We start from the raw sequence: 19329 nt of genomic DNA, 5'->3' as shown, positions 1-19329 counted from the left end.
AGCAGCTGTTAGTGTGTAAAGGTAGATTTCAAACGGCTGTCAAAAATTCAGTTATTAAGACAAAAATCCGAAAATACACAAATTGCATCTAGACAGCATGGAGATGTTGGTAATTTGTTTTTAACAATGATTTATTGGCTCCATAAGTGAAAAACTGATGTTTAAAAATGCCATTTATGCATTGACTCCAATTGTTCGCATGAGAGCGAAATTCAAAATGTTGTAAAAAATTCAGTTTTTGAGATAAAATTCTGATATTTTCCAAACATCGTCTACCATGACTCCAAAATTTTGTCTTTTTTTTAATGAACATTGAAAATGTATTTAGCAAAAATTTGCAAGCATATGTTTACAATACCATTTACAGTCAGACATTTTGATGCACTGTACGCTCAATTTTCGATAAATCAAAAATCTGTATGGATCGTTTGTGTAGGACAGTCTGAAGATGCTCTGCAGCAAGTTTGGTGTCAACTGAGCAAAAATTGTGGGAGGAGATAAGTTTAAGAAGTTTTACAGTTTTTGAAAAAAAACAGAGTGATGAACTTAATAATTTGCAATAGGTTTAAATGTACAAAAGTTTCTTCAGTAGTGGGGCTACATTTTGGTGAAAGTTGCAAATCTGTAGCACGTATGGTTGATTTGTTGTGAATTTTCACCATCAGGACTATTGGCCTGTTTTTGCAGCTGAGGCAATCTGGCATGGGACTGGACCTTTGTGCAAAGTTTGGTGATTCTTTGCGCATGGGAAGTAGGATTTCCTCGGAGGAAGAAGAAGAAGAAGAACATGCAGCAAAACAATAGCTGCCAGGACCCTAACAAGAACAAGAGTATGCACTCTCAGAGGAAAATACGTCTTCGCTGTTCTTCAGACTGGATTTGGCAAAACTTGATTTATCAAGTGGCTCTGTTGATGAAGTAGTTCCCTGGTGTTTTCTTGTGCTGATTGGCTGAAGGTTTGTTTGTCAAGGCGAGTAATCCCGCCCAACGGAAGTGTTTTGGGTGGCACAGAGTCCAGACTGAAGGCCAAAACACACTAGCCGCCATTGCCGCATGTCAAAAAATACGCACCTAATATTTTTAATGTACAACCCCACACCGGTGGCGGCTAGACATGCGTTGAATCTCCTGGACATGCCGCCCCATGGCACTTCACGACACTGTCCTATTTCCAGCCTCGCCACCCCTGGAATTAAGTGCGTTTTCCCCCCATTATCTCTCTGCTTGTACATTCCAGCTCTTTTTCTCTGCTCCTATAGCAGCTTTACTCCGCACCATTGATGTATAAAGAGAACTCTGTAGCTGTTGCTGTCTTGTGTGTGACAAAGACTGAATGAGGACGGGCTTGTTGAGGTTGAGAAACATCCCAAGCTAAACAACCCATAATCCTGTCATTATACAATGGTGCTGTTGTTTGGTTCTGTGTTAAAATGCAGAGGCTATATATAGAAGGGACTTTGAGCGGCTATATAGCACCATCTCTGGGTAAAAGGGCTGTTGTTAGCATGTTAGTGCGGTGTCAGAGCTGCAGTACGGCTGTGGTATTAACTGGATTTTAGTGGTTAAATGCAGCAAAACGTCCCTCAGTTACAGTGATTATTATTCTGTTATTTATTTTATATAATAATATATAACAGCATCATGAAGAGAAAAAGACGCAGCAGCCTCACTAACAGAGTGTAAACACCTCTCAGTCCATTGTTAACTCACAGTGAGTGCACTGTCTCTGGAGCTGCTCATTAATTATGTTGAAGGTGAACTATGACTTGGGGAGAGGCGGTTATGAAAATTTCATCAATCTGTTGGGGAGGGGGGGCACCAGCTGCTCCTGTCAGAGGCCACTTCTGGTGGACAAGCAGGGGGTCAGATCAGGAGGACTGGAGGGCTCTGAGGTAGAGAGGGGGGGTCTGGGATCTGGTACTCACAGTCTGAGATGTTTAGTTAGAGACATGATTCAGTTTGCAAAACAACATGTTTTGGCTCACTGATTCCTACTGAAGACTTAAATATTTATGTTTCCATGTTTTTCAGCGTATCCTTAACGATTTGTATATGTAACAAATCAGCACCCTAAGAATGCATAGTTGACGTACAGCTGCGTGGGTTAATAACTCAAAGTTCATTTGGTTTCACACAGTTACGAACACCTGGGGGAAAGTCCTGTGTTTGTTTGAACCCTCCACCACCCCAACCTACCTCCTCACATGGACTTTCACTCATTATACTAATCACTTATGTTCTTCAGTCAGTTAATTGGTCACGTGACTGCAACCTGCCTGATTGCATTGGTTATACATGAAATGTGGAACATTACTTTTCATAGCTATACATACCAACAGTGCATGAGAACAGCCTGACATTTTATAAAACAAGAAGCAGGAAAGAGTGACTTTAATGGGGACTATTTTCAGCGGTGGATTAATCCACATTTGGTCTTCTAGTGAGTATTTGTATCAGCAGGACAGTGTGTGTGGGATTGAGTCAAAATAAACTGCAGTGTGTGTGTTCACGTTAAAGAAGGAACATGTCACCCAGTGCATAACAGCATACCGTCCATGTGCGTCCATTAAAAGGGAAACTTCAATGTTTTGCAACCTGGACCCTATTTTCTCATGTGTTTGTGTCTAACTTAATAACAGGAAGTTTTTGAAACAAGTCCAGCATTGAGGGAGAGCGCTGCAGCCAGCAGCAGTGGAACAGGCTACAATGTGACTCCCCGGGTCATGCTCACACTGTCAATGGACGTCAAGTGTTTGTTTTTGTCACAGACAGGATCAGACAGGAACAGAAGTGTCTGACAACATTATGGAAATCCCTACAAAGAAATGACAAGTTTTTCCTTACTTTTCGCTGTTTATTATTGTGTGTAACTGAGTCTCGCTTATGGAGACGTCTTGTTGTGAGAGGTGACCTGTTGCAGGAAAAACAACGGTGGAAACGTTAGTGAGGGTTGGAGAAAGGAGTGACGGGAAGAGTGTGTTGTGTTGGAGTACAGAAAGCATATCTTAATGTCATCTAAAAGATTTCACTGTCATGGCTGAATATTTATTTAGCTCATTGGCAATATTAAAAAGTCTAAGATTTCAAAATGAGGCTCCTCTTTAGCGAGATTCAGTTAAACACAATCAGGGCTGGGGAGTAACGGGACTGGCCGTGGGCGATGCAGTGCTGACATTTTGAGCACTACTTTTGTGGGACGCCCTATTTCTATTGGTTCCTGTCACTCACTTTGAAAGCTCTGCATTGCACAAGGAAAGGCTGATTCATGAAGTTGAAATGAGGAATTATCTAAACATTCATTCAACGTTCATTTAAGCATAGAAACCTAAATAAGTAGATAGTGAGAGTAATCATTAGTTGCAGCTCCACACCGTGTCATCCTCATAAACAGCACCAACAGAAAAGAGTTCCTCCCCATCCTCTCTTTGCTCTCCAAGACATCCTCCCCCCTCCTCCCCCTTCCTCCCCTCGTCCCTCCTGCAGAGCCAGTGACTTCCATAGCAGGAGGACATGTGACCTTGTGTGTCCGGGGTCGTGCCCTCCTGCAGCCTCCTCTCTGACAGACGTGTAAACAGATGCAGCCGCTGTTTGCTGTGACAGGTGATTATAGTTGGCACCGGTGCCAAAGCAATTAAAGCCGGGGGCTGACAGCGCCATTTGGTGGGCTGTTATTTTTCCATGCCGGCGTAAATGTAGCAGCACGTTTTCACCTGCAGGCCGATGCCTCCGAACATCATTAATGTGAGCGGGAAGCTGTTCCACCAAGAAGAGCCGTGTTGGTTTGATGTGTGGTAATGAGACGGCTGCTGAGGGAAAGATTCACCTCAGGATAATTAGCCTCAGTTACCTGGGTCTGTTTTATTTTATTTTATTTATCCAGAGACGGTTTGACTGTCCAGTATGACCAGTGAGACGACAGTGTACTGCAGCAGCTGAGGCTCCAGGAGTCTGGTGTCTGGTAGAATCCAGATGACAGTTCAGACTGTCTCAGTTACACTCAGTCACATATCTGAGTCATAAATCTGATCACAGTTGGTTTTCTGAGCTTCATGTGAATCAGCTCAGTCGTCCAGGCCAGTATGAGGTGCTGGTGCTCCTGAAGCTGTTTGATAACCAACAAAAATACAAGAAGAAGAACTTCTAACCTGTGACAGTTTAGTTACAGCCCCAATTTCAAAAAAGTTGGGATGCTGAGTAAACCGTAAATAGAAACAGAATACAATGATTTGTGAATCCTTTTTAATATATATTCAATTAAATACAGAACAAAGACAAGATATTCAATGTTCAAACTAGGGCTGCCCCCTATTAGTCGACCAAACGTTAGTCGACCAGAAAGGTCATTAATCAGCAAGATTTCATGCACTATTAGGAGCTGCACCTTATCAAAATAAATCAAAACCTATCTGACTGGACCATGTGTGACTTTAATTTGAAAGGACAGACACAGGAAGTGTCCACGCTCAGCAGTCAGACAGGAGTCAGGTTAATTTCCAGGGCTGGTACCTGCGGTTATTCCACAGGCTAGTTAATAACATGTCGGGCAGGAAATCCAAAGTGTGGGATCATTTTGAGAAGGTGAAGGACGAACCCAAGGTGATATGTAAACTCATCTTCATTGGTCGACTACAAACATGACGTATCATCTGAAACATGGAAGTAGCTACATGCCCATTAGCCCACAGCGTCATTAACAGGCGGCTCGCTCAGTGTGTGACGTGCACTTGTAGATAAAATATAGGCCTATATTAATGAAGGTTCATTAGTACGGTTTTGTATTTCTCTGTAATGTAGCACAGTGTTAACAATGTTACTGATACTATTCTTTTTCACACCTTCAACTCAAACCATTGTGTTGCCCCGCCCACAATATATAGTTTATTAGTTAAATTAATATCATAAACATGCAGGTGACTTGTCGACTAAGGGCCCTAAATGATGACTATTGGTCAGCTAAGAATATTCTTGGTCTGAGGCAGCCTGACTCATTCTGAACTTGAACTTTACACTGGTAACAATCTGGTTGGTCCTTTCCCTCTTCAGCCCGGAGGACACGACATCCATAATATTGGAAAACAATCTGAAATGTAACTCCTCAGGACACAGCACACATTCCCAGTTTGAGTCAGTCCATCTCAGATGAGATGTAAATACAATAAAAAACTTAAACCTGCAAATCTTTACCCCTGAACTTGAATGTGTATCAGTTCAGATGTAACTCACAGGACTGAGTCTTCCGTGCAGCTAACTGTGGATCACTCTGCCAGCTGCTCTGCAGGTCACATGACACCATGTGTCGCTCTCACTCGTTTTCTTTAATTATGATGCTGAGACTCGTGTTGACCTCCACTAACAACATTTAATCAGCAGAGATTTGACTAATGGACACACTTTGATGAGGTTCAGACTCGACTGTCACGACATCCCCAAAGAAAGATCTCAGTTAGAGTGTGACTGACCTGAAGCCGACGGGTCAGTCCTCCGTCACGCCGAGACTCCGCTTTATTTAGACGAGCAGGAAATCAAGAAACGTCATGGAGGATCAAAGTCTGACTGGGGTCAAACCTGTGAACCACACAGAGGGAGACTGGTCTGAGATCTGTGTGTGATGCCCTCCATTTCACATTACACGTATTCAACTGACAAAATAAATGTCAAGTGTGACACAATAAAAAAACAACACTTAACAAATATTTCCATTCAGTTCAGTTTAAAGATTTGTTGTTAGTGAGTGTGTGAATGCATCACCATTCACATACACTAAAGTACATACAACAGTATGTGAATGCATCACTGGTCAAATACACTTAAATACGCAGAACAGTAAGTGAATGCATCACTGTACAGATACACTAAAGTACATACAACAGTAAGTGAATGCATCACAGTTCAATTACACTTAAGTACGTACAACAGTAAGTGAATGCATCACCGTTCAAATACATTAAAGTACGTACAACAGTAAGTGAATGCATCACTGTTCAAATACACTTAAATACGTAAAACAAGTGAATGCATCACTGGTCAAATACACTTAAATACGCAGAACAGTAAGTGAATGCATCACCGTTCGACTACAAATAGTACGTACAACAGTAAGTGAATGCATCACCGTTCAAATACACTTAAATACGTAAAACAAGTGAATGCATCACTGTTCACATACACTAAAGTACGTACAACAGTAAGTGAATGCATCACTGTTCAAATACATTAAAGTAAGTAAAACAAGTGAATGCATCACTGTTCAGATACATTTAAGTTTTTATGAAGGCAAGTGAATGCATCACGTTAAAATACAGTAAAGTACGCACAACAGTAAGTGAATGCATCACCGTTCAAATACAGTTTAATACGTAAAACAAGTGAATGCATCACTGTTCATATACACTAAAATATGCGGAACAGTAAGTGAATGCATCACTGTTCAAATAAAGTGTGTACAACTGTAAGTCAATGCATCACCGTACAAATACACTAAAGTACGTACAACAGTACAGTTTTTTTACATTCAAAATAAAATAAAAATAAATGTCATATGAAATGTTGGTATGTATCCTGCTGTCGGTGTCAGTGAACTAAACCTGGTCAGGAATGATGTGAATGTGTCTCTGGTCCTGTAAAGTCTGCTGGAGCTGTTTCTAATACACAGAGGATTTTTTTCTGATGTCTTAAATTTAGACCCTCGCTCTGCTCAGATCACGTTACTCAGAAGAATGTCAGTCAGTGAAGTGTTGTGTTTACAGTCTATTGTTGTCCATAGAAATGAAGCTGAGGTGTTAATGTGAGCAGAGCGAGGGATCATTATTTAATGTCTGTGTGTATCTTTAGAGGTGCAGCGGTGACCGTCTGGCCCTGCGACTGGAAGTTAAGTGAGATTTTAATACCGAGACGTCTAAAAGTGTATGAGACGGAGCTGCGGCGTGACATAAATGTGTCGTGGCAGTCGAGAAGAATTCTTGGATCATGTGAGATAAATCATGCGAGATCACGCTAACAGAGCACATTTTCTTTCCTCCCAAAAAGACGGCAGACATTTTGTCATCTCCGTAAGTTATCGGGGAAACTATTTGGCTTTTCAAGTTTGGAGATGAAGTCAGCGGGTTACTTTTTTTGCTTTCTCACTTCTAAACTATAATCTTCTTTTAAGCAAACAGTCAAACTCCTCAAAGAGAAGCTGCAGCTAAAACAATGTTTAATCTGGGCCTCTGGGGGATCAGGGAGGAGTGTTTGAAACAAGACGAGGGTGTCAATTAAGAGGAAAAAACTTCAAAATGGAGGCGATTAAACTTTGAAATCTTTAAAATGCTCCCTGCTGAATTGTCTTCTCTGTGGAAAAGGTTGCCAAAGTGCACAGTTTTATTCTGCAGCGAGCAATGAGGAGAGACAAGTGGTGTTTATTTACTCTGCTGCGGCTGTCAACACGCCTCCGCCTCAATGTTCCTGTCGACTCGCCGCACATCCAACCTGTCACTGCTTCTAAACACTCGCTGTGAGATGTCCAATGACAGGACACCTCGTATGTGTGCAACTTTAAGGAAGGAGACTGAGAGATGTTGAGAGAGAGTGAAACAGAGAAACACAGACACGTGGAATGATCTCTGCTGTTCATTGAAAAGGCTGGTTTCTGACTCATGTTTCCTTTGGTGTCAGTCAGTCGTATTCAGGAGACAACTCTAGGTCTGAAAGTGACTGATGGGAACAACAGCATTTGAAACAGGCCCAGTATTGAAAGGGAGCGCTGCAACCGACAGCAGCATAACAGGCTGCAATGTAACTACTCTGGTCATGCTCACACTGTCAATGTATGTCAGGTGTTGGTTTTGCCACTGCCCAGCCAACATTTTTATGTGGGCCCCATGTTGGGCCCTATATGAGACTGTCCGTGAGTTCCATAATGGCTCCATGCCAATTGCCCACATGGGTGGGTTTAACCAAGTGGGCCCAACATGGGTTATGCTACAGCTACCTGGGTACAAAGTGGGTATGGGCCCAAAATGGGCATCTTATTAGTATGAATCCACTGACAAAGCGTTGACATATGATGAGTTGGGATGAGAATGTGTTGAAAGAGCCAGCATATCTTCACGTCTAACTGAGTGAATCAAGGGTTTATTTTAACCAAACCAGAGTTGGTGATTGTTGGAACAGTAGAAAGATGAACCAAGACGGTTTTTGTTTGTTTTATTTTGTTTCTGTCGACTTTGAATGAAGTGTGTTTGATAAAATTACTGTTTATTTAAATGGAGTCTGGCGGGCTCAGTGTTTCAGGACCCTTTCTAGAATCAAAGCAAGTTAGTAAACAGTGGAAAGCAGCATGGAGGCCAGTGAAAGCATTACGGTGGTTACTTCTTTTTATACTTGTTATTTATTCAGTCTCTCTTTTAAACTCGGTGCAGACTAATATAGAGTAATATCTGAGCGCTGATTAGAGGGAGACGGATGGGATTTAGTAGTGGTGTATCATTGCGTCTTGCCAGTTAAGGGGCTAAAATGAAAGTGTTCACGCAAAGTTTTCATCACTGCCGACTGGAGCTGGAGCTGATAAATACCCGTGACCAGTGCTTAATTTGAGCCAGAATGTACTGGAACGCATACCAGGATCTTTTCAGAAAAGGCCCTGGTATGCGTTCCGGAACTAATTTGCATGGGTCTAGAACTTTTCACATCTAAAAACTACATACAGTATTGGCTGATGTCACTAGTGTTGCAGGGTGGAGTTCGTAGTACTACGGTGCCTCACGTACCACTACTGTGGGATAAGTACAAAGTCCAATCGCAAGAGGATGAGTGTCCGTGCGCCGTCCAATAACGGTGGCCACCTGGCACTCAATATGCTGCTGTAGTGGTTTGTTTTCCAGGCATGTGAGTATCTTTGAGTAGTGAAAGTTATTATTTATTTCTTTTTACTTGTCGGCAGTGATTTGTTTTCCACAGAGCTCTACGTGCGAGCATTTTACTCGCATTTGCGACTAAAAATAGTTTTGTGCCAGCAATATAAATCATTCAGCACACTGTGCGAGTCCAGATTTCAACCAGCAGCAGAAACGAAAGGCGAATCCTGCCGGTTGTGGGTTGAACGGGGGTCATAGACAGGAATACGGCCGTCAAATAGCCTACGGCGGCTCCGCGGCGCAAGATAACGGCTTACCAGCGTCAGAGAAGTCTGACTCCAGGTCCAGTAGCCTAATTTCCTCTTTCATTGGCGTCATGACTGCCCAGTAGTACCTGGACAACCGAGCCGTGGCGGCACACAGGTATGTGACAAAAACAAGCACCTTTAGTGGATGTACATTGACAATGTACAATCGCCGACTGCAGCCTGTACCCCCACCCAATTAGAGAGTAAATTTCATAATAAAAAAAAAAGCAGTCTTTGTTGTGTGAAGTCTCTGTCTCTCCATCTTTTGTCTTTTAGCTGCTGTTGTTCTGTGTTGTGTCAGTGTTTCAACTCCATGCGGATAATAATAATAATAATAATCATAAAGCGTGTTGTATTACATTTAGATAAACATCTCTCAGTTATTCAGAGCACTTTCTCTGCACCCCCTGCAGCCACGCTGCCTCTGCACTTCAGGGTTTATTCAGCTGTCACTAATTATTCAGATCCATATCATGATTTCATGATGGAGGAGAAAATATTTCACTGCAGAGATTCTGTAATGTCTTTAAATACATCATTTATTATGAATTATCTTCACTGTATACAGTGTTTTTAGTGTATTATTCTCTGATAACACTGCAGAGTTTTTCTAATCTAAATTTAGTATTGAAAATATCTGAATTCTTTTGAATATCTTATCAAATCTATTTTACATAAATTACTGGAGAACAAAGGACCATAATTAGTCACGCGATGCAAACACAGTGTGCAGCTCCACGTTTCAGGTGGAAATGGTGTTATGTGCAATACATGAATGGCTGATGTGCAGTACTGTTACATGTAGTATGTGTTTTTATATTTTTATGGTCAGTGCTTCATTTCTTCTAGACTGTTATTGTAAGGCAGCGATACTTATGCAGCTCCTGAATCCAAGATGAATTTCCCTACGTGGACAATAGAATATATTATATCGTATCATACTGTATCAAAATGCAACATGAAAATGAGCATTAACAAAGAATTCACAGTGATTAAAGATGTGTATAAACGTAACAGGTTTGAGTCCTTTTTGTCTCTTCCAGTCAAAGTTTATCACCAGGTTCAGTCTGAAAAAGTTTTTCAGGCTTCCACGTCTTTGCCTGGGTCCAGACCTTTGAACCGAACACTCCACTAAGTTTATTAATATGTCTGTTATTGTGAAATATCGGATTCTCAGGTAAAATAAAATCCAACCAATGAGAGACAAGAGGTGACTAATAATTAGCCAATCAGTGCCATGGGTGGCACCAATGCAGCTGTTGCAGTTCAACAGGTGTTCAATGCACGACCATTTCTGTTTAATAAAACGTTTTGCTAAGTTTTGTCTGAATGCAGCCCTGTTGTTAAGTTCCTGTTATTGAAAAGTTGATCATTTCCAGAGCTTTACATCTGTCCCATGGACGATAGGTCTACACACTTATAAACAGCTCCTGGAAGAAGATCAGCTCTGCACTCAGGATTTCAGATAAATAGGCTATGATATGATGCTTGTTAAGTTTGCCTAGCAACGACAGACACAACCTGCTGCCGCGCCCTTGAAAGCTGGCACAACAAAGGCACAAAAGTAGTGCCCAATGCCCGACCTTGCGTTTTCCAGGCGGTTAAAGATGCGGCATGTGTACAGGCCCTTAGGCAGTATGATGGAACAAATGAGGAGTAATAACAACGACAGAGGCTGCTTACATCGCATGTCTTCTCCACCCGACATAAGATTCCATAAGACATTTAGAAAATGGCGGAATGGAACAAATCATTAATACAGTGAAAAGAATTCTCTGCCCACACGTGCAGTAATTTAATGGCCTCACTGCTTTCGATAACGCTACCTCCGTTACAGGGACTATCACTACAACCTCCTCCACCTTCGCCTCGTTTGTTGCTACGTGATACTTTTGACTCCGCCCTCTAGTGCCATCTATTGGCTGTATTTATCCAGGCAGTGACATTTACACCATTTGAAACAGACATATGTATTTGCGTATGTAAAAGGAGCATAAATGAATTGACTTTAAACACATTCCTCAGAATAAATGTGTGAGTTTAACAGATTGTTGTAAACCAGCTGCTGTCGTGTTTGATTTAAGAGGAGAATTATTTAATGCTGTCAGATGTAAACCATGTTCGCAGTAACCAAATATTCTGAACGTGAACATTTTGAATGAATCACTCAGCCCCTCGTTATGTCTCGTGCATGTTGTTATAAACATAGTCAGTCAGTCAGCCTGTATGCATGTGGACTGTAATTACTCTGCAGCATCTCAGCACTAAACTTTCACACCCTCTCAACTTTAGCTGTCCTCCAAATTGCTGTTGACACCGTGGAGAAGCGTCTCATATCAATCTGTAATGGCTTCTGATGACAAACTACATGGTTGGAAGACCATGTAATCTCCCCTCAATTAATTAAAGCACACAGGGCTTTCCAGCCCATCGACCGCCGGCCACGCTGAACCAGCTGCCACTAAAAGGCTCCGCTCGGCCCGCCGCTGTCAGCTGGAAAAGATGGAGCCTCTACGTGCTGCTGAGTGTGTGTGTGTGTGTGTGTGTGTGTGTGTGTGTGTGTGTTCTCAGAAAACATCTGCACATTCAGTGAGTTAATTACCTGCACCAGTTCCCCAGTCCATCACCACCAATTCATTGTCTGCACACACACACACACACACACACACACACACACACACACACACACACACACAGCAATAATAATAACGGTGTTCGAAACACCGACAGCAGCTGCACGTTGCCAACATTTAAAAGGGTTTAGAGAAATAATTTAAAGGATCAGTTCACACAAATGACAAAAGAAACCAAAAAAACCCAAACAAACCAAATGCTAATAGTTTGGATTTATGTACAAGACATTCAGATATTCACCTCTAAGATTTGTGCCTCCACTTAAACACATTGTTTGTTTTTGGTGGTCAGAACATTCGGTCCAACAGCAGACTCTGTTACATCTTTCAGCAAATCAGCCCACGTTTCCTCGAGCTTTGATCAGAACCATTGTAATTAAGGTGTCATCAATGGAGGGCGCAGCACAGTGCACAAAGGATGTAAACAGTAGTATCCTAATCGCGGAAGCTTTTGTTTTGTTATTACATATATTTGTTTTTACTGGGGCTGTCAAGCGATTTAAAAATTAATCTAATACATTATGTGCTCTCATTATTAATCTAAATTAATCGCATACATCATTTTTTGCTCTGAAAGTATTTAAAAATTTGACTTCTAATGAATTTTGGCAGCTGGTGTCATAGTAAAGCTGCTGGATTTTGGACATGGGTTTTCTGAGTTAGGGTGCTTTCACACCTGCCCTGTTTGGTTCTGTTCAATCGAACTCAAGTTCGTTTGCCCCCTAAGTGCGGTTCGTTTGGGCAGGTGTGAACACAGCAATCACACTCAGGTGCACACCAAAACAACCGGACTGAGACCTTCTTGAAGAGGTGGTCTCGGTCTGGTTACAAACAAACTCTGGTGCGGTTGGTTTGTGGTGAGAAGGTGTTCCGACCTGGATGTGAAGCAACTGCAGTCACATGACACATTGTTTGGGTTAAACATGAGCATGTTACAGTCCTGGAGGATTATTAATGTGCACCTCCTCCTGTACTGCCTTAATATGCACATTCAGCACATCCAATGCATCAAAACATTGTTTTCTAGTTGGAGCCGCGCCTCGTTTTCAAACTGTATGGTTTGACTAAAATGAACAATGACAGCAATATAGTCCACGATGAGCAGCGCTAAAATCAACCTGCGTAGTTGTCCCTCCATTGTGACATTAGAAAGTGTCACATTTATCTTGCAAGTGTACTCTTCTTCAACGTTTGCTTTACTTCCTGGATTTTTCCCACATGGAAATTCTGACCAATCAAGAGCAGCTTTCTCACACAAGACATTTGATCTGGTCCGCTTGTAAATGCTGCCGTGAAAACACGAACCAACTCTAGGCAATTATAAAACTTTGTGACAAAATTAGTCCCTGATTCGGACCAAAGGAGACAACTCTAGGTCTGAAAGCACTTGTACATACTGTACCTTTATTGTACCAAAAGTAAAAGTACTCATGATGCAGAATGGCCCATATCAGAATAATATACATGATATAATGGAGCCCAGCTGCTGATGTGGCACCACCAGTGTGTTGGTACAGTGGACACTTTTTACTTTACTTTAAATTTCTGCCAAAATTCAGTCCCTGAAAAAAACTGTCCATAAATCTGTTTGTGTAATTTGGATGAATTTATCCTTTAAACCTTTAATCGTTCTGTTATTTCACGTGCAAAGAGTTTTTAATTGACTCTCTTCTTCTCTGGTTTGACTTTCACACCAGTGATTATTTATTTATTTGGACATTATTAGTTTCTATGTTTTGGAATAAAACTATTTATTCCTCCACTCGTCCTCCTCTTCTTCTCCTCCGTCTAAACTCTTTAACTGAAGAGACAAACATCTTCATTTCTTGTTTATTTCACTCTTAAATCCCCGGCCGCTCTCGCTGCTCGTAATTAAAATGAAGAAGACGGCAGCTTTACTGGAGCTTTGATAAGAGCTATCAGTTTGGAGTTACTTTGGCTATTGATTTGATTAAGAGGCTTATACATTGTTTAATGAGTTTTCCACTTCACTGCGCTCCGTCTAATCAGGCTCACTGCCAGCTCCTCTCTCTCTCACTCTGTCCTGCTGTGTGTGTCGGTGTCTCTCGCCCTGGCAGCGTCTCAAACCGCTCAGATATCCAGGAGGCTGCAGAAATCAATGGAGCGCTTTACTTTCACTTTAAAGACACTAATGTTCTTCTTCTGTGAACTTTTGATTGCATCATTTGTGAGCTGAGATTAGATTATTGTTCCAGGATTTGTTGTTTCTTTAAACTATTTACTAAATGATTTAACTCTTTAATAACTGAGTTTCATCCCACAGAGAGACATTACCTAAATCTGATGATGTACAGCCCAGTGTCAGTGCTGGAAAGTAACTAAGTACATTTACTTCTGTGCAATTTGGAGGTACTTGTACTTAACTTTTCATTTTCTACTCCTTTAGGCCCTGATCACACAGAAAGTGTTTCAGAAGCTGGAGGCACCTTTTTGTAATTGTTTTTAATGAGAATGTTTTTTTGCGTTGCAACACGCCTCGTGTTTCTGCGCTCTAAGCGCCTGGCCATTTTTTCCGGAGCACTCTAAACGCCTTGAGTTGAAAAAAATCAAAACGTAAAAGCACCCCATGTCATCTCTTTTTTCATCATCTTTTTTCCCATTGTCCAATCAGATGATTTTAGAGGCGGGCCTTCTGTGGTGGTCACAGCAACAAGTTTACCGTTGGTAAGCAATGGAGGAGAAACTGGTGGTAGTGGTTGCTGGATACCCAGAGCTATACAGCCCAATGATAGACAGGTTGTCAAACTGCCCCATCAGCCATCATGGAGGAGAAGCTCCTGGACCAACTGATGGTACTCCACATGATCCGCCCTCTTTTTTAGGGTCTCATGTACCCACACAGATCTCCGTTTCCCTGTGCCCAACAAACTATTTGCTGACAGCCTCTCACCCTCAACCAGAACTACAGCAAGTACCCTCTGCCTCAACATTTTAGGAACTAGATACTGATTACTGTGAAATAAATAAAATAAATAAAGGAGGGTTAGTATAAGGAGGTCAGTCTGTGGCTGCCTGGCAACAATAAAAAGGTGCAGCAAGTGTTTTCTTTCACTAGTCGCATTCAATTTTTTAAAAAGGCAGCACAGCGCGCCTTGTGTGATCAGGGCCTTATACTTAGACATATTGTTCTTTTCACTGCGCTGCACATGCTTCATATTATCAAAACAAAATATAATCAACAAATAAATTATGATGTATTATTATAGATAAAGATTTGTTGATCCTTGATCCTTGATACGTTTGTACATTTATTTAAATACAAATGCAGGACAGAGTATTTCTGCACTGTGGTAATGGTACTTTCACTTAAGTCAGATATCTGAGTACCTATAACATTTAAAAAGACACATTAATGGCTGTAAATATAAACAAAAATGTGCAGGAGGGAAATGAAATGTCTTTGTTCTGTCATTAAACTCTCAGTTTTAATCTCTGTGATTCTCATTGAAGCCTGGACGTCTTGAGCCATTCAGATGTGTTTAAAGGAGAGTCAGTGTGATAATTCGGGTGAAGCGTGTGACCAGCAGGTGCAGAGATTTTCATGTCACAGATGTTAAATCAGCCCACGTTACATCTCTAAGCCTCAGTTCATATTTGTGTTGTCAGAGAGAAGGAGGCGTTTTGGGGCGTAAGCTGCTTTAGTGGACGTTCTCTGTGTTCAGCTGATGATCCTGACGGAGGATCCGTACAGACCTCACACTGTTGAGCCATTTAAAGTGTTTCAGAGAGTCACTGAACTCCTTTATGCTGGTTCACAGTCAGCTGCTCTCAGGTCAGATCATCAGGGAGGTGTTGAGATGTAGTATTTATTTAACTGATGGACTCAGAGCAGAGCAGACAGGTTACTTAGTTAGTCAGACATCAACATAAACTACAAGTAAGATCCTATTCACACTGGACTAGTGTTACCTGAGGACCTCATGTGATTTCGAAGTTTAAAACTGGGAACATGTATTTTTCATTTTATTAGTTTAGTTTAGTTTATTTACTTTATTAATCCCCCTGAGGGGAAATTCAATGTTTTCACTGTTGCTTGTCAATTACACACAGATCCGAAAGACACACACATGCACATGGGGACTTTTATAATTTAACCGTGCGTGAGACTAACGATTTTTTGAAGACATTTTTGGTGGCTTGTGGCATTCTAAAGTACCTTACAATGAATGGGATCATAGACTGTATGTAAAATTGGACAACAGTTGACAGCTCCCAAAAAGTGAAGCCAAAACATCAGGATCGCCCCCTGGTGGCTGGCTGCAGTATAGGTCATAAGCCCCGCCCCCTCCATGTGAGTGGATGGGACATGGGCCAGGCTAAAAGATCAATGGTTTCTGTGATTTTAGGTAGTTCTTATTATGTTGACGTTTGTTGAAGGGTCCGTTTCTCTGACAAGTTTTTTTTTTTTGATGCTATAAAAAAGGGGTTCTGACGTCATGATTGAGAGCTGTGTGTGCCTATCGGTGAGCTCGCAATCAATGATGCTGCTTGTGATTAGTCAGATGTGTGTTTGGGCAGGAATTTGATACCGCAGAGATCACTACTGCTACTGACTCTGGCTTCAAATTACATCACTAGCATATTTTGGCTTCATTTTTGTTTAGTGGGAGTTAGTGGAGACGCCTCGTCCATCTTTATATACAGTCTATGTTTAAGACGGATCACTCGTTAGGTCAGAAGCTTCCTTTTTGGTGTTCAGTTCATGCCTGCTGCTGAGTTTCATCTGTGGTTTTCCTGTAATTTTACTGGTTGTGTTAAACGCCCTTGAGAATTTTCCCTCACGTTTGACAATTACGTGTCCAAAAATGCTACAGAAGAAGAGATGCTGTCCACCAGGTTCTTGTACACCACTTAAAAGATATTCTGGCACACCCTTCCTGAGTAAGTGTAGCTTCTGCACAGCTTTTTATAAACATAATCTGTGATAAATATTTTAAGTCATTCTTAAAACAACTAACATTTTCAACAGGATGCCCTATGATTGTTAGGGGTTGGCAGTCTGGAATGTAATATTTACTGGATATGACCATTCCGTTGGTTTTACTGATTTTTATCTCCATCTATTATCATCTGAATACAGTAGAAGTTTAGGCTCTGGGTCCTCACACACACTGAGGAGATAATCTGTCTGTGAAGAATAATATGAATATTATTCTCATTCAGAGAGTGGATATCTGAGCATGTATGTATATATATTTAAGATGTGCTGGCTCTAAGCACCTCCGTGCGTGGCGCTCAGTCTCCGCCATGATTGACAATTATAGCTGCATAATTCAGCCTCCTTCAGTGTGCCTGCCCGAGTGACAGCAGACAGATAAATATGTCATAAATCACGGTGGCGGGCTCCTGGGGCTCTCTGGGGAGTAATCTCCCTCTGCCTGGCCAGGCCACTATTCATCATTAGATGGAGAGTCAGTCACCGCCTCTTTACCGGCGGTGACGGAGGAGCCGGAGGAGGCAGAGGCTCAAACAGTGGGAACAAAAGCTCTGCTCGCCACTGCCAATAACCCAGCATCATGAGATTGCCCGCTCCCCTCCTCCTGCTTATTTTTTTCCCGCGGAGAGATAACTCGATTTGATGTCGACAGCGTCCCTTTTTTCTCCCCGGCTTCCGAGTGGGGCCGGTGTCAGCCATTGTTAGCCTCTTGAGTTATTAGCAGCCTTCAGCTCTGGCGCTTCTCGCTGTCACTTTCGTTAGCCGCGGCTAGCTTGACAGTTGCAAAGTTAATTAGCCCCGCTAATGGGAAGCCGGTGTTTGGCCGGATGTGACATTTGAGGTGTGTCGGGAGAGAAAACAAACAAATCAAGCATTTCATTAGTCGGCTGTGACAGCTTGTGTTTCTGTTTGTTTTCACGGCGGTAATGAACTTCTCTCTCTTCTCTCTGCTGCTGAATCTTTACTCCCTCCACTTACTGATGCCAGTACAAATAAAATCACACTCTCCTGCAGATGTAACGACACACACATTAATAATTTATTGATGTAACGGCTCGGAGCAGGCAGAAATAATGATGAATGGCTGTGTGACGATCCTGATGGTATTTCCTGTTGTCAGTGCCTGTCACTTGGGTGCTGATGAGAGCAGCGGAGGCCTCCACATATTACACCTGCCCATCAGGGGGAGAGAGGCTGAGAGTAATTAGACAGCCGAGGTGGTGACAGGAAGTGAGTGTTAACAGCTCTGGACTTTCAGAGCCGCCACAAACATCAGTGTCTGTACCTCGGCTCCATCTATCTGCTCTGAGATGAGACGCTTCACATCTTTGAACCTCGTTCCTTTCCTCCACCTGCACCATGTGACCTGACATCACACAGCTGGTTCATCCGCCGACTGTATTTATCAGGTGTCTCAGAACAGGAAATCACTCCTGACTGGACAAAAACTCAGACACACGTTTGATTCTGCTTTTTATTTGGAGGTCTCAGTGTGCCTAATTAGCTATGGAGCTCAGGAACAACAGCAGGAGGAGGGATATTTGTTTCCTGAGTATGTGCTGAAGACAGCTTAGTGGTATTTTACCATGGATGTATAAAGAGACCTGGATACAGCATTGGAGGCAGGACCCTGTTTATTCCTATAAAAGTTGCTCAGTGCACATTGAGCCAAAGAAGCTCTATTTTCGGGTATGAGATTACCTGGATGATTGGCGCTGCTCCTGCTTCATTGGGCCCATAGAGCAGGTGCACTAGATATTTCCACCAACCAAGCTATATACGGTTTAGCGATTCGCTAAATTTAACAGAGATGGAAGATCTCATGGCTCTGACTTTCCAAATGTTATCAGACCAAATCCTGATAGCGGAATGAGTCATTCAGCATCACGCAGGAATTGTGACTAAGGCTGGGTATCGGCACTCGATAACTTTACGATATGAACCAAAATAACGCAGTCCTTAGTAGTATTGAAGCATCTCTAGTCAAATGCATATCTGCATATTTGCACCAGGGGTCTGATCCCGCACCAGACCATTCTGTCTCTTCACCAGATCAGCAGACATTCTGTAACAGCCATCTCCAGAGCCGCCATCCTCAGAAGGTAAAGCCGTCCACTAATCAGAAGATCAGCGGTTCCATCCTGGTTCGAACCCGGCTCCTCCAGTCTGCATGTCAAAGTATCCTTGAGCAAGATACTGAACTCCAAATTGCTCCCGATGGCTGCTCCATGTGTTAAAAACTAGTAGCAGATGGCACCTTGTATGGAAGCCTTGACCACCATTGTATGAATGTGAATGTGACCCATAGTGTAAAAAAAAGCGCTTTGAGTGGTCGGAAGACTAGAAAGGTGGTGTGCAAGTGCTGGTCCATTAACATTACCATCCTTCTGGCAGATGGTCAATACAGCAACTGCTCGATAAGCATGTGCTACACAACTCCAGCAGCAGCTACCATCCAACACCATGCTGTTAAACACTTCCAACAAAATCACACTGACAGTGAAATGACGCAAAGCTGTTGTAAAGCTCGTTGATGAAGAGCTGTGTGATAGCCCTGTCACTGAGTGTGCAGCCAGCCTTGGTGTGAAGCTCACAGT

Source organism: Epinephelus moara, chromosome 20 (genome assembly GCF_006386435.1).
Source record: "Epinephelus moara isolate mb chromosome 20, YSFRI_EMoa_1.0, whole genome shotgun sequence".
NCBI lineage: Eukaryota > Metazoa > Chordata > Actinopteri > Perciformes > Serranidae > Epinephelus > Epinephelus moara.
This window is presented reverse-complemented; position numbering follows the sequence as displayed.